Source organism: Acipenser ruthenus, chromosome 10 (assembly GCF_902713425.1).
Source record: "Acipenser ruthenus chromosome 10, fAciRut3.2 maternal haplotype, whole genome shotgun sequence".
Taxonomy (NCBI): domain Eukaryota; kingdom Metazoa; phylum Chordata; class Actinopteri; order Acipenseriformes; family Acipenseridae; genus Acipenser; species Acipenser ruthenus.
Window position 1 is genome coordinate 9,315,286 of NC_081198.1, and position 15,865 is coordinate 9,331,150.

At 41.2% G+C, this 15,865-nt stretch overlaps 1 long non-coding RNA gene across 2 annotated transcripts; it reads right to left on the minus strand.

The window, feature by feature from the left end:
- Positions 1-20: 20 nt before the first annotated feature.
- LOC117412728 (uncharacterized) lies at positions 21-15,623 on the minus strand. Of its 2 annotated transcripts, none has more exons than XR_009329658.1 (5): positions 15,395-15,623; positions 3,884-4,038; positions 2,063-2,178; positions 1,570-1,647; positions 21-949 (listed from the first exon to the last, which is right to left on the minus strand). It is a non-coding gene; the product is annotated as an uncharacterized LOC117412728 (long non-coding RNA). The 2 variants fall into 2 exon arrangements; XR_004663789.2 differs by lacking the exon at positions 15,395-15,623 and adding an exon at positions 6,822-7,713.
- Between the last annotated feature and the right edge of the window lie 242 nt (positions 15,624-15,865).

A 15,865-nucleotide genomic window follows, 5' to 3' on the forward strand; every position in this document is an offset into this window, starting at 1 on the left:
GCTTACTTAACACCTCCTGGAATTTAGCTGCTTATCATTTTGTAATAACAATGCATGTATTTACTGATTGTATCACTAAGGACCAGAAGGGCAACACCACCTATATTTCTGGATGAACCAGAACAAGGCATGATTTTGAAGTACTAATGAGTTTAAAGCCCAGTACACACAACAAAAACAATTCCTTCACCCTATTGGTGGTGTTATGAGAAAGCACATGGTCTGTAAGTGTTTATGAATAACAGTGTTGATTTTTAGCAGCTGTCCAAAGTTGTCACATGATTGGCCAAAAACAATTGCTGTCTTTTGGTAATGTGGTGAACATGATTTTGCTTTTCAAAAGGAAATGTCTCAAGTAGGTTTGTAGTAATCTGATTTAGTATGAACAACAGAGTGATTTAGAAATACTGCTAGTTGTGTTTTGCTAACCAAACTTCAAATGTATGGCTACTCCACACCTTTATTACCCAACTTTCTGCCACCCATTTGGACTGTTTTGTCAACCTGCAAACACAGCTCTTCCACAAGCAGCATCAATTAAAACAACAGACACAACATTCATGTTTTATTATTTTGATTTGTGAAAAAGAGAAAAAAGGCCAGATAAGGTGAAAATTGTAACCGATAATCCCAATGCTGATCAATTCCATGCAGTTAAGGCTACATAATACAGCTTAAATTGAAGTTGTACATCAAGTTCCCACCTTCTAATCTGTGAGTGTGACCTTTCATTAACTATTCATATCAAACTGCAAATGTAGCATTATACTGAGAAAAAATACTAGTACACTGAGAAAATAAAAAGAGTATTTCTGAAATAATGGAGTATTTCAGTTAGGACCAAGTGTACATTAGGATCCATGTACTTTAGCGGTGTTATGGACGGCCTAATCGAACACGCTTTCAGTCAGGACTACAGGTAGCACTGCCTGGAATGCAGCGGGCAAGGCTAGAACAAAAACAAAAACACAAATCTAACAATGATGAATCTTGTGCTTCAACTGTCTCAAGTCCAGTTCTAGAATGCCCCTTTATTATTATTATTTGTTTATTTAGCAGACACCTTTATGCATCAGCTGCAAAGTCACTGACAATTACGTCTCACCCGAAAGACGGAGCACAAGGAGGTTAAGTGACTTGCTCAGGGTCACACAATGAGTCAGTGGCTGAGGTGGGATTTGAACCGGGGACCTCCTGGTTCCAAGCCCTTTTCTTTAACCACTGGACCACACAGCTACTCCTTGCCTCTTTACAAAAACATTGTTAAAAACTATTTAAGAAAAGTACATTTCCCTGAGCACAGAAAGACAGGGCATTTGAAACATCATTAGTTTTGTTTTGTTTTACAGCTGTGTGCTACGGTGGGTAAAGAAAAGGGCTTGTAACCAGGAGGTCCCTGGTTCAAATCCCGGCTCTCTCACTGACTCATTGTGTGACCCTGAGCAAGTCGCTTAACCTCGTTGTGCTCTGTCTTTTGGGTGAGACATTGTTGTAAGTGACTCTTACAATGGATAAAGATGTCTGCTAAATAAACAAATAACAAAGCTTATGACAATGAATTAAGCTTACCTCATGTGTTTGTGAACACTGCAGGTATCGCCTCTTTTTGTGACTTCATGAGGTTGGCCTTCACTTGCTGTAAGTGCCCTGAAAAAAATATTTTAAAGTTCTTACAAATTAATTACAATTCTCATCAAGCTTTACAAAATGTGAAAGGAGACATGTTTTTCTAGAACCTCCTTCCTACTGTAAACATTCTATGTTCATTCCCATCGGATTCTTTTCTTCATTTTTAACCTTATAATTGATTAATTGCACCTCTGTAACAGATTCTCACCAAAGCTGTCACAAAGCAGTTTTCAAAAGGAAGATATAATGTATTTAAATAACGCCAGTCACCCCATGCAAACACTACAGAACACTTACTTGATTATATATGCATCAGAAAATCTGAGACAACGATCTTCAACATTTAATTTTCAATAATGTTGTGGGTGTATTGATTTTACTAATGAAGTGCAAGCACAGATATAGCCGCATTACTGATCAGTGTTTTACTAACCAACCACAGCTCTGTCTAGATCCTGAGGGTTCATTCTATTCTTGTCCATGAGCTGCTCTATCACACTATCCAGAGCCTTCTCATCTGTACCATGCAGGATGTAATATTCCAGGAGTCTGTAAACATAATTAGAGCTCAGACATAAACTTTCTGTGATGTGATAGCACCGTGTAACAATTATTATTTTTTTTTTGGTTCCTGGGTAGTAAGTGTCAGCTTTGTCGCAGTGGTTCGGGGCTTCCTGGGCAATCACAAGGCCGAAAACTATGTGGAGCTGGTTGACACTCTGGTGAAGAACTATGGCACCATGGGCTGTAGGATGTCCCTCAAAGTCCATATCCTTGATGCTCATCTTGATAAATTCAAGGAGAACATGGGAGCGTACTCGGAGGAGCAAGGCGAGCGCTTCCACCAGGATATACTGGACTTTGAACGCCGCTACCAAGGACAGTATAACGAGAACATGATGGGAGACTACATTTGGGGGCTGATTCGTGAAAGTGATTTACAGTATAATCGTAAATCTCGAAAAACTACTCACTTCTAAATCTTTTGTAGTCATTTTTGTATTACTTTAGTATAAATACATGTTTTTTTCTGACTTTATGTGAACGAAAAGACACAAATTCGCCCGTTTTCTCATTGGAAATAGGTACATTTCAAAATATCACTGTCCTGGTCACAAAAGCAAAGTTTGTGGGGAATAATAGCCATTTTCTATACTTTTGAGGCATAAGCAATTAGGAAATAACACTTACTACCCAGGAACAAAAATTGTGTTACATAGTGTAGTCTTTTTCATAGCTTTTACCAATTTACATAAAAAAGCACGAAATGCTGAATACATACATTGCACATCATAAATACTCTAACTAGACAACTGCAATGTATTTAATGGTACCTAAAATTGTTACTGTGATGGAAATATAATGAGTTCTGGTTGTAAATCTCCCTCTCGACCTGTGAGGGCACTAAGTAGCAAAAGGGAAAGGCTTTGGACAGGTTGGCCTGATAGTTCTTTTCCTGGGTCGGGAAGTCAGTCAGCCTGGAAAAAGACAAGACTCCATTGTAGGAACGTTTTGACCTGGAAGGTAAACGAGGTAGCTGCAGGCAATAGAGTCAGCTGCAATCGTTTACCAAGGGGTCATGCATAATCGAATTAAAGGGGCCAGAGAATTGTAAATCTTTTCCTTCGCTTGGGTTTCAGAGAGACGAGGAAACTGGAAGGACCGGGAGATTTCCCCAAACTAAAAAATAGAGAAAGGAGTTCATGAGTTTTTTGTTTGTTTTGTCTGTTTAGTAACTGTCTGTGTATTTTTTTTAATATAGCACTAGACGGCTAAACACCAATCAGGAGCTGTCGCCAAGGGCCAGCACAAAACTGGATCACCGCTGCACTACCATGACGATTAACATTGTTATCAGCACTTGTTTCACCAATAGCACGTATTATATTGTACTTCACCACAAGCACTGAGAGCACTCACTTTGGACTTGTGATCGTGTGTGTGTCTAATTGTGTGTGTTTCGTACTGTGTTTATTGTTTGCAGGACTGCAACCATTTTTTCATTACTGTGCAATACACATTGTTGTGTATTGCCAGCGCTTTATTATTTACTGGCTGGTCATCAGACCATTGGATTTATAAGCATTAAACAAACCATTTCACCCGAACTTAGTTGTCTGTGTGTTCTTGGAATTACTGCATCCGCACCACACCTGCTATACACCTGCTACCAGTTACCACTTTGCCACAGTTACCCATATAGTTTTTCAGCGCTTAACACTTTGCAAAATTCATAAATGCATAAAACGCTAACCTTGCAGCAGCCAATGTCTCTGTCACAGGTATCACTGTTCTGTGTGACTCGAATTATCTCCTCAACTTTCTCCAACATTTCTGGTTTTCCGGCATACAGAGCTACAACTGGAGCCATCTTTGTAATGCCATCTATCTGTTCATCGTTGATGCAGCCTAAAGTCAAAACAGAAGAAATATCAACTAACCAAGCTCTTATTTGCCCTTGAGTTTGTTTTGAAATAATTTGCCAATAAACGTAATAATGAGCGTGATATGTCACCTCATGTACTATAAACAGATGTATGCAATATTTTTTAGAAAAAATAATAACAAAAGTAGGTCAAAAGCAAATAGTATAACAGACGTGATGTTTTCTTATTATTTTATAACATTATTATAGCAGCACTTGTCTGCAACTCTCAGGAAAAGACTGATAAAGAGACAAGCTCCACATGAATCCTTGTTGGTACCTCACAGAACCTTTATCAGCACCCATCAGAAGGGACCCCCAGTTTGTATGTTTATCTTATTTGTTTACTGGCGTACACTTGCACTTTGCATTGATACTATACAGATCTACATAAGTCTACAAAATATAGACATTCCACTACAACAAATATATTTCACAGTGATATGTAGCTTAATACTGTATATACAACGCTATAGTTTATCAAAGAGTAAACACAAGAACCCCTCTTTAGATATCCTGCCAACCAGTTTGAATGAAACTGAGGCAGGTGAATGACAGTGCTGGTAGTAGGAACAGCATACGCCACTCCAGTTCAATCTGGAGTATATGCACAGACACCTACCAGTTACAAAAGTATTCTGATTTTAAACGGTTGTAACAGGTTTCAAGTTTAAACACAGATAATCAATACAATGTAAAAAAATAAACGTAAATTATTTCAAAAGATTGTTGCGAGTTCAGCAATCATCTGTACTAAACACAGAACATAAACATCATTGTGTGTACAGACAGAACTTGGTCTAGTTGCAAAACTCTTATCTTTGGCGTCCATGTTACATAAAATAAAGCAACGAGTAACATGATACCTTTATTTGTCTTCTCAACTTTAACAATCTCTAAAAATTCAATTTATACTGTAAACATCACAGTGTAACCCTTATTCTGTCTGCTAATCCTACCTGTTGTCCCTCTTCGGTCTTCAACCAGCCCATAGACCTATAACTTCTTCCATCTAACTTATTGTCGCCACCTAGCGTTCAGATTTGGCTATTAAAACTGCTGTGAACACTTAAACTTTTTAAAAACTCTTTATGTTAAGTATTCTTGAATCTTCTGGTTTTTCTAATATATTTTCCAATACATCCAATAATACTGTTTTCTGTTTTACTTCCATCATCTATGCCATTTAAAAAAAAAATTATTTGAAATATTAAAATCCCTAATTTCTTTCCACATATCTTCTCTCAGCTCCCTATTTCTAACACATTCAACCATCCGATGCTCCACTGTTTCCTTTGCTCTACATTCCATACATAACCCATTCTCATGCGCTCCAATTCTATATAGGTGTCCTTTCAGTGTTGAATGCCCTATAAGAAGCCTTATTAATGCTACCTCCCACCCATACCACCCTTTCCTAATTTTAACCTTACTTTGAGTCTTATAAAACTTCCTACCCTTTTTTTCTTTATCCCATATATTCTGCCATTTATTAATAATCTGTTTCTCAATTATTTTATAATATTCATACTGCACATCCATATCCACTTCCTCTTTCTTCAGTGCTGTTTTAGCTAACTTATCCACCCTCTCATACCCATCTAGTCCTATATGAGCCGGAATCCATACTAAAAATACATACAAACCTAAAAACAGCATTCTGTAAATAAATACATTATTTCCTGCACTAAATCTCTTCTATCACCCAATAGTTTTATCACATTCCTTTTTCTCTTTATTACCTCATATTTACAACAAGGCTCAAAAATATTTTGCACAGGGTTTTCATCTCCCCCATTCATTGTCTTAACCCAGTACCAAATTCTCAGCATTTAAATAGAGTGGCATTTCTCCAGTAAATACTTGCAACGCTGCAACCGGAGAGGAACACAGTGCTCCACTGCATATTCTAAGAGCCCTAGCTTGTACCACATCCAATATTCTCAAATTCTTACCGACCGCCTCCTTGTACATCATACATTCATAATCCAGTATGATTTATATAAATCATTAACAAAGTTTTCATACTTGCTCCCCATACATTCCCCGATATGCTCCTCAACAAATTCATCCTTCCTATTATTTTGTCTATCTATCTGTCTATCTGCTGTGTCCATTTCAATTTCTAATCCAACAACCCCCTCCCCCCCAGAAATTTAAACACTGGCACTATCTTTAACTGTTGTCCATCAAACTTAATACTAATACCTCCTCTAGTCTTACAAGAAATCATAACTCCCTCTCACCCTCCATTTCTTTGCCCATAAATTCATTTCCTTCAATCTACCATTCAATTTCTTGATCCCACTATCCAAACTTCTGTGTCTATTCCAAACAACACAATCATCCACATACATCAATATCCCACTATCTTTAGTCCTACGACTAGCAGTGACAGCAGTGAAATGGGAGTATGGGAGGGGAGGACACTTAACATAGTGATTACCCTGTGAGAATTAATTGATGATCCACGACCAATACCCCACGAACCTTAGGTTTAGGGTTAGGTTATTGTTCTGAAATAAACTTTGTTTTAGAACCTAAATTCATCACCCTTATCATTTGATCGGGCTGTAGCATATAATGATGACGTCCATTATTAGTTCCACACACGCGGCATTACCCTGTGTGAGATACCCTAGGAGAGCTACACTGTTGGAGCTTTCGTTCTGCAGCAATACCCTGCTTAGCTTGCCTGGCACTGAAAAGTAAGGCACAGAGAAAAACAAAAAAACATTGCAAATTGCACACAATTCAATACAATTACCATTCTTATTAGTAGCACATGATGAAAACTCCTGCTATTTGCCTTGTCCTTAGTGTGTCTTCTTGCGTTCCCATCAACCCTTTCCTCTGCCAGCAGTGATTTGAACAGCAGCAGCAGCAGCAGCTAATCCCAGTGGGGGTCTCCAGTATTCATGAAACTCCATCATTAAGAAAGCAGGTCATTTTTCTCATTAGGATCCTTGGTTGCTCTCTATTGATTCTTAAAACAGAATCAGTTGAAGAGCGAGAAAAAGGGGACCTGGTAACTCAGTTCAACTGTGAATGTTCTGTAAACCTCAAAACATGACTGCATTTAGCCCTATACAGCATGTCAACGGTCTATTTCTAAACTATTGGACTAAAGTCTTATATTAAGGGATCATCCTAGTACAATATGTGATATTGCTCCAACCATGCTGTAATAACAGATTTTTAGTTATCTAACCTTCAAATGTGTACAGACTACAGTGCTTTCTTGCTGTTTCAGTGCTTGATAGATGGTTAGTTGGTTATGAGTACCTCCTGCAAGCATTGAAACAGTGTTGCAGACAGGTTAGCTTCTCTGTGAACATGCTGCGGCTGATTAGAAATTAATTTTACATAGCCAAGGGTTGATAGCACCAGCATAATATTTTCCTTCCAGCTTTGCATCATGCAATTAGTGATCTTTATGTTTTTTTTTTTTTTAATATTTAAAAATGTTAAATTTGACTTCCATTCTGATTCAAAATTGATTCTGGACTAGTATCCTGGAAGGATTTTTTCCCTTTTTTAATTTTTTTTTTTTAAAGTCGTTTTGTAGAGAGGAAGTAAGTGAGATGGAGTGTTCAGATATTTTAGATAATAGCTCTAGTAATTTAGTTTAATGAACCAATAACTGCTAATTCCATGAATCAGGAGTACATTAAACCATTATTGGGCCATTTGTATTGTACTGGGATCACTAATGCCACAAATACTACAAAATACAAAAACAATAATAGAAAGACTGGATTAATCTTTAGCCTGTGTTAAATTGCAATTGACTATACTTCTACAATATGCTGGATTTACCATGAGTAGCCATAGTCTTTGCAGTGCTAGTATAGATATCCACGGTTTCACTATTCTTACTACACTGTGGTCTGCTTTTACTATATCTGATCAAAATTGATCTGAAACTAATTTGGTTCAATAACTGCATATGGGATGTGGAACAAACACTATAATGTACAGTAATAACTTAAATGTTATATATCACCTATTTAAACCTATTTTATACACAGCATTTTTTAAAGAATAATAAGGAGTCTAGTGCTTTGACACGGTGTGGCAAAGTGCCCCGCCCCTGTGTGCAGTTGTGTGTTCTGTGTATGTATGTTGCGTGCGTATGTTAATGTTGGTGTATAGATTGGTACACGGGATATAAACGGGTCTGTGTTTCACGTGTGTTTAAATTGTATATTTGTATTTAGGCACGGGATTGCACATCACGCACGTGCATTTAAAATATAATATGCGAGCACGGGGTTGCACAGAATTAATTCACGTGCTGGGATTCAAGTGAATAATTAATTAGTAATTGAATCCCAGCACAACAGTATATATAGATGCACGTTTAGTCACTCGGGAGTTAGGTGTTCGGAAGAGGAGAGAGAGAGAGAGAGAGAGAGAGAGAGAGAGAGAGAGAGAGAGAGAGAGAGAGAGAGAGAGAGAGAGAGAGAGAGAGCAGCAGCAGCAAGATGAGCTCTTAATTTAAACTAAAAAAAATGTTAATCTAGAGTAAATTTAATTGTGAGAATTAAGAATATAAATCAGTAAGAACAAATAAAAAACAAATGGAAAACTTTTACTACAGAAATAAGACATCCAGGAAAAATTAAACAATTAAACAAGAAAGAAAGAAAGAAAGAAAGAAAGAAAGAAAGAGAAAGAAAGAAATAGAAAGAAAGCAAAAGAAAAGAACTGAACTGAAGAGGAAAAGAAAAAAAAAATTAGACCTCCAGGAAAATTAAACAAGAAAGAAAGAGAAAGAAAGAAAGAAACAGAAAGAAACAGAAAGAAAGAGAAAGAAACAGAAAGAAAGAGAAATAAACAGAAAGAAATAGAAAGAAATAGAAAGAAACAGACAAATTGAAATAAACAGAAAGAAAGAAAAAGAAAAGAACTGAAGAGGAAAATAAAAGGTAAGCCTTTTTAATATAACAAATTAACTAAAACCTAATAGCTAAAAACTCTCAGTCACTGAAAGCAGCTAAAACCGGTTGGTTTTTGGCAGTTGGTCGGAATGGATAAATGTATCAATTTAGACCTGCAGAGTGGGAGGGGCCAGACTAGCAGTGTAATCCGATACCCTGATGAGGTCACCAGTGCAAAGGCAAAGAAGCTGTATAAGAACAAGCTAATGAAGGAGTCCCCAGAGACACTGATAACAGACTGCAGCCTGGCTGGGGGCAAGAGGACCAAAACCAACCTGCTGTTCTATACAGAGCACCCCACTGCCTGGCACACAGCCCTCTGCACAGCACATAGTAATATCAAGCTGGGAGGGATTTGCAAAGGAAGGCAACTGCGTATAGGAGACGAAACTGACCCTGACAGCACAAGGCTCAGCATCAATGTGTTTTATAATGGCACTATTATGATTCAGGGAACTGAGGCCAGCCTAGAACTATTCGAGAAAGATTTCCAGGCTCTAAAAGAACTGGCTGAGAAGGAGAAAAAAAATCCAGAGGTACTAGACCCAGAACAGCAGCCAGCTCCCCACACCGCAGACACAGCCCCCTGCAGCCCCCACACTGCAGACACAGCCCCCTGCAGCTCCCCCACTGCAGCCCCCCGCACCCCCCCGCTCACCCCCAGACTGCCCAGCACAGTGCAGCACTTGAAGGAATGCCTCTCACTGCTGGAGGTGGAGTTTGCAGAATTCAAGGAGCTCACCCTGACCACGCTGACAGAGAACGACCTCGTGCAGCAGATAAGAGACGAGGTGAGGCAGGTGAGGAACGAGGCCAGGGCTTCCATCAGGGAGCTGGGAGCTGAGATGGGAGAGCTGCGGCAGGACAACGAGGCCCTGAGAAACGAGCTGGCCAAGCTGAGAGAGGAGCTGCAGCGCAAAGAGAGGAGCATACAGAGCCTGAGAGAGCAGCTACTCAGAGTCACACCTCCTCCCCCCCACCCAGAACAGCAACACCACAGCCAGCCCAAGAACACAGGAGCTACAGCAAGCAGGGCCTGTGTGACTGACACCGACACCGATACACACACCACATCATCCCACACACACACTGATCCAAACACACACCCCACTCCCCCAGCACACCCCGACAGTGAGACACTCCCCCCCACCACACACACTACCCCCCACTCCCCCACCACACACACTACCCCCCACTCCCCCACCACACACACTGATCCAAACACACACCCCACTCCCCCAGCACACCCCGACAGTGAGACACTCCCTCCCCCCACCACACACACTACCCCCCACTCCCCCACCACACACACTGCCCCTCCCTCCCACATCACACACACTGCCCCAGAGACACAGACTCCCTCGAGTAGACAGGCTAATAAAATATACAGCTCCAAGGTAGCCATTCTTATCGACTCCAACGGGAAGTACTTGAACCAGCGAAGACTCTTCCCCAGCAGCCGGGTAGCAAAATTCTGGTGCCCAACTACAGAAAGGGCGCTCCAGCTGCTGTGCCAGTCGACCCTGAGAGACCCCGAGCACATTATCATCCACACTGGCACCAACGACCTGGGCTCTCAGGGGGAAGATGTGGCCGAGTCGGTAAGGAGAGTAGCGGAGAAGGCCACAAAGGAGTTCCCTGGTGCGAAGATAGTGATCTCCACCCTGCTGCCCAGAGAGGACGTCCCCCAGCACACTATTCAGAGGATCAACAGTGACATCTCCAGAGGCTGTGCCCTTCTGCCTAATGTCCACTTGGCACACCACCCCACCCTGAGCACGCTGCACCTGTACGACCATGTACACCTCGACCAGGAAGGCGTTAGGATCTTCGCCAAAAACCTAAAGGACACTGCCATGGGCCGAGACCCCGCCAGCCACCCCCGAAACAGGAGCACACCGGACAACCACCAAGGACAGCGCAGCCCTGTGCTTACGAGGAGACCCCCCCAAGAACACCAGCCTCTGCAGCCTGGACACCGGCAGCACACACTACAACAGACCAGAAGAGCCCAGCCCAGCAGAGCCCAGCCCAGAGGGACCCAGCCCAGCAGAGCCCAGCCCAGAGGGACCCAGCCCAGCAGAGCCCAGCCCAGAGGGACCCAGCCCAACAGAGCCCAGCCCAGAGGGATCCAGGAACAGCAGCAGCTCCAGCACAGCAGTCAGACAGAGCAGCAGCAACACAGCTATGCAGCAGCTGCTTCCAAACCAAGGACCCTAGCCAGCTCTGAGATGGGGGAGATACGGCAGCTCCTGAACTTAATTTTCAAAATCATGAGCTAAGTACACCCCACTCTAAATGTATTAGAAAAGAAATGTACAACTAATAATAATAATTAGAATAAGAAAATAATACAAATAATAACAAAATACTTAATAGTGTAAAACATGTTACTGATTTGTGTTCAATGTTTCTCACATTATATTTTATTCTAGATAATAATTATAAATAGCTTAAATTATAAATATGAGATCGCTTACAATTAGCTCCTGGAATATTCAGGGTTTGTGTTCGTCAGTGTTTGGGCTGAAGAGCACAGACCCTGAATTCATCAGAAATATAAATAACATAGATATAATTATTCTCCACGAGACGTGGTGCCGTGCTGATGTGTCCACTCACTGTCCCTCAGGCTACAGGGAGATTATAGTGCCCTCCCTGAAACACTCACACGTAAAACGTGGCAGAGACTCAGGGGGGATCATTGTGTGGTACAGAGAGGAGCTCACCGACTCTATTAGACCAATAAGAACAGGAGAGACCCACCTGTGGCTAAAAATGAGTAATAGCATTGTCACCTGCCAAACAGATATCTACCTGTGTGCAGCCTACATCCCCCCATCGGACTCCCCTTATTACAAGGAAGACACCTTCCATGATCTCCAGACAGAGATCTGCCACTTCCAGGCCCAGGGAAGTGTGCTGCTCTGCGGTGACTTTAATGCCAGAACAGGCACTCTGCCTGACTTCATGAACACACAGGGGAACAGCCACATATTCGGACAATCCCCTCTATACCACACGCACATGACCACAAACAGGAATAGCCATGACAGTGTGGTAAATAAAAATGGGAGACAATTATTGAATCTCTGTCAAGGCCTAGGCCTATATATCATGAATGGCAGGATCAGAGGGGACTCTTTAGGTAGGTTTACATACAGCTCAGCTCTTGGTAACAGTGTGGTGGACTATGCCATCACTGACCTGGACCCCTCCTTTATTAATGCATTCACTGTCAGACCACAAACCCCCCTGTCAGATCACAGTCAAATCACTGTGTTCATAAAAAGAACAGAGCAGATCAACAACACACAGACACAGCCCTGTAAGCTGTACAATCTAAACCATTCCTACAGATGGGCTCCAAACAGCACAGAAATATACAAAGAAGCAATTGGCACCAATGAAATAGAAACCCTAATACACACATTTCAAAACACACAGTATCAACACACAAAAACAGGAGTAACTCTGGCTGTAAAAGATTTGAATAACATATTTAGAAAAGCAGCAGAAAAATCTAAATTAAAAATAGTAAATCGGAAAAACAACCAAAAGAATAAATTCAAAGAAAAGTGGTTTGATGAAGAATGTAAAACTAGAAGGGAAAAACTAAGACAGCTATCCAATCAAAAACATAAAGATCCAGACAGCCCAGATTTACGCCTCAGATACTGTGAGGCACTGAATCAATACAAACACACTCTAAGAAATAAAAAACAAGACCATATTAATAAACAACTCAGCGAAATTGAGGAGTCAATAAACCAAAATCATTTTTGGGAAACCTGGAACAACCTAAATTCAACAAAAAAAGAAGAATTGGCCATCCAAAATGGAAACATTTGGAAAAAACATTTTGAAAACCTTTACAAAGAAATACAAAACAAAGAACAAAAAACTCAAAATGCCATTTGTGAAAAACTAAAAAATTTAGAATCCTGTATTAAGGACAATCAGAACCCCCTCGACACCCCAATCACGGTGGAGGAGCTGAATGATAAACTCAAGGCCCTCAAATCAAAAAAAGCAAGTGGACCTGACAGCATCAACGCTGAGATGCTCAAACACAGCAGCCCCAAGCTGCAGGAGGCCCTGCTCAAACTCCTCAATCTTGTACTGAGAGCTGGGTATTTCCCTGAGACCTGGAACCAAGGGCTTATAACACCCATATATAAAAGTGGAGACAAATTCGACCCCAATAACTACCGGGGCATCTGTGTGAGCAGTAATCTGGGGAAGGTGTTCTGCAGTATCATTAACGCCCGGATACTGGCCTTCCTTACCGAACACAGTGTCCTGAGTAAGAGTCAGATTGGATTTCTACCAAAACACCGCACTTCTGATCATGTTTACACCCTACACACCCTAATCAATAAACACGTCCATCAAACTAATAAAGGAAAAATATTCACTTGCTTTATAGACTTTAAAAAGGCATTTGATTCAATTTGGCATAAAGGACTATTTCTTAAACTTCTTCAAAGTGGTGTAGGGGGTAAAGTCTATGACATCATAAAATCGATGTACTCAGAAAATAAGTGTGGTGTGAAAATTGGCAACAAAAGAACAGAATTCTTCACACAAGGGCGTGGGGTGAGACAGGGCTGCAGTCTGAGCCCAACACTGTTCAACATATATATCAATGAGCTGGCCACAGTGTTGGAACGGTCTGCAGCCCCTGGCCTCACTCTACATGACACTGAAGTCAAGTTTCTGCTCTATGCAGATGACCTGGTCCTGCTGTCACCCACAGAGCAGGGGCTGCAGCAGAGCCTGGCACTGCTGGAGCAGTACTGTCAGACCTGGGCCCTGACAGTAAACATGAACAAGACCAGAGTCATGATATTCCAGAAGAAAGCCAGATCTCAGGGAAATAAGTACCACTTCACTCTAGGTAACACCACCCTAGAGCACACCAGCAGCTACACATACCTGGGTCTGACCATCAGTGCATCAGGGAGCTTTAACCTGACAGTGAATGCACTAAAGGAGAAAGCACGCAGGGCTTTTTATGCCATAAAGAGGAGGCTCTACAATATAAATCCCCCCGTCAAAATTTGGCTCAAAATTTTTGAAAGTGTAATTCAGCCAATTGCTCTCTATGGCAGTGAAGTGTGGGGTCCAATCACCAACCAGGACTACACAAAATGGGACAAACACCCCACAGAAACCCTGCATGCAGAGTTCTGTAAAAACATCATGAGATTACAAAGAAAAACACCAAACAATGCATGCAGGGCTGAATTAGGCCTTTATCCATTGATTATTAACATCCAAAAAAGAGCATTAAAATACTGGATTCATCTAAAAACTAGTGATCCAAACTCACTCCATCATAAAGCCCTGCAATACCAAGAGCTCAGCCCAGAAAAGAGTCCCCTCAGCCAGCTGGTCCTGAAGCTCACTCAGCTGAGCAACACTGACATCAGTCAGCTTCAGGACAGCACTGCAAAAACAATTCCAATTAGTGTAAACCAAATTATAAAACACCTGAAACACTCCTATCTGGACCATTGGGATACAAATACTAAAACACAAAACAAACTAGAGTGCTATCGGACCCTAAATAGAAATTACACCCTGGCAGAATACCTGGTAACTGTCAGAAACACAAAGCAGAGGCAGATCCTGACCAAATACCGGCTCAGTGACCACAACCTGGCCATTGAAAAAGGCCGACAGAGGCAAACCTGGCTGGCCAGGGAGAACAGGCACTGTGGTCACTGTGAGACAGGAGAGGTTGAGACAGAGATTCACTTCCTGACACACTGTGAAAAATATAAAAACATAAGGGACATTTTCTTCCCCAAATTCTGTGATTTAGTCCCAGAATTCCCAAAAATGTGTGATACCCAGAAGCTGTCAATCCTGCTGGGGGAAGACAAACACACAGCCAGACTGGCTGGTCAATACGTGGAGACCTGTCATAGCCTGAGGGACAGACCGTGAACACGTCACACTAGAGAGGGAAAAGAGAGAGGGAGGGAGAGAGGGATTCTGTTTAATATAGAAAGAGGGAGGGAGGGAGGGAGGGGGTATTGTATAATTATGGGAGGGGGGATTCTGTTTAATATAGAGGGGGGAAGGGGGTACTGTTTGATATAGAGGGGAAGGGAGGGATTCTGTTTACTGTATTAATATAGAAGGAGGAGGGATACTGTTAGTATTAAGAAAAATTCTTTGTCTGTATATTTGAGTTGGTTATGCCATGTATGTGCTTTGGCAACACAATTATTTTTATTGTCATGCCAATAAAGCCAATTTGAATTGAATTGAATTGAGAGAGAGAGAGAGAGAGAGAGAGAGAGAGAGAGAGAGAGAGAGAGAGAGAGAGAGAGAGAGAGAGAGAGAGAGAGAGATCGTAAAAGTGAAGATAAGTGTGTGTACTCACCGTGTTTGTTTGTCTCCGAGCACCGTTTGTGTTTAGTGCGTTTTGTTTGTCTTTTTACTTTGGCGTATAGTGCCGTGTCCAGTGTTTTTGTCTGTTCCAACCTTTTATTTTCTGTTCTGTTTATTAAATGCTGAACGCGATCACGCGTTCAGCCTCACCAAAACCCCAAGTCTCTGTGTTTGTATTCCTTCCTGCTTCTGGTCTGACGCCACCCACTCTGGCCGTCTTTGTGACACACGGGTAAAAACAAAAGGGTTTTATATGGTAATACATTGTTTACAATAAGGAATGACAAAAAGGGTATCCCATTAAAGTTGTTTTTAAATAATTGATTTAAAATACATATTGATACACCACTCCAAGGTTATATATTTTTTCTCCATATATATATCCACATTAAAACAAAAACTGTTTAACGGTATCGTTTGTACAAAAATCCCTTTCAACTACTATTAAAGAGTGCAGTAGAAA